Here is an 804-nt window from a genome sequence, read left to right as displayed (position 1 = left end):
GTTGCATGTATTCGAGCTTCATTTCTTTTTATGGCTAAATAACATTCCCATTATACGTAGATCCCTCATTTTTTGATTCCTTCATCTGTTGATGGACACTTGGTATGTTTCCATGTTTTGCTACTGTAACACTGTAACAAACATTGGCATACAAATATCTGTTCAAGTCCCTGCTTTCAATTCCTTTGGTATATAACTAAGAGTGGAATTGCTGGATCATATGGCAATTTTATAGTTAGCTTTTTGAGCGCGTGCCAAACTGTTTTCCATAGCTGATGTATGATATTACTTTCCTACCAGCAATATAGGAGAGTTCCAATTTCTCCACATCTTTTTTTACGGGTATTAATTTCTTTCTTTTTTTTCTTTTCTTTTTTTTTTTTTAAATAACCAATCTAGTAGGTGTGAAGTGAGGTATCTCATTGTGGTCTTGATTTGCATTTCTCTAATAATGAATGATATTAAAGCATCTTTTCATGTGTGTATTAGCCATTTGTATATCTTCTTTAGAGAAATGTTTATTCAAGTTCTTGGCCCTTTTAAAAATTAAATCGTCTTTTTATTGTTGCGTTGTAGAATTTGTCTATATATTCTGGACATTAAACCCTTATCAGATATATGATTCCATATATTTTCTCTCATTCTATAATTAGGTTGTTTTTTTTTTTCACTTTCTCGATAATGTCCTTTGAAGCACAAGCGTTTTTAATGATAAAGCCCTTGTTACCAATTTTTCTTTTATTGCTCTTACCTTTGGTGTCCAGATCTTTTTCTAGGAAATAGAAGATTAATAAATTCTATCTC

Source organism: Pteropus alecto, unplaced genomic scaffold (assembly GCF_000325575.1).
Source record: "Pteropus alecto unplaced genomic scaffold, ASM32557v1 scaffold81, whole genome shotgun sequence".
In the NCBI taxonomy this organism is placed as follows: domain Eukaryota; kingdom Metazoa; phylum Chordata; class Mammalia; order Chiroptera; family Pteropodidae; genus Pteropus; species Pteropus alecto.
This window is presented reverse-complemented; position numbering follows the sequence as displayed.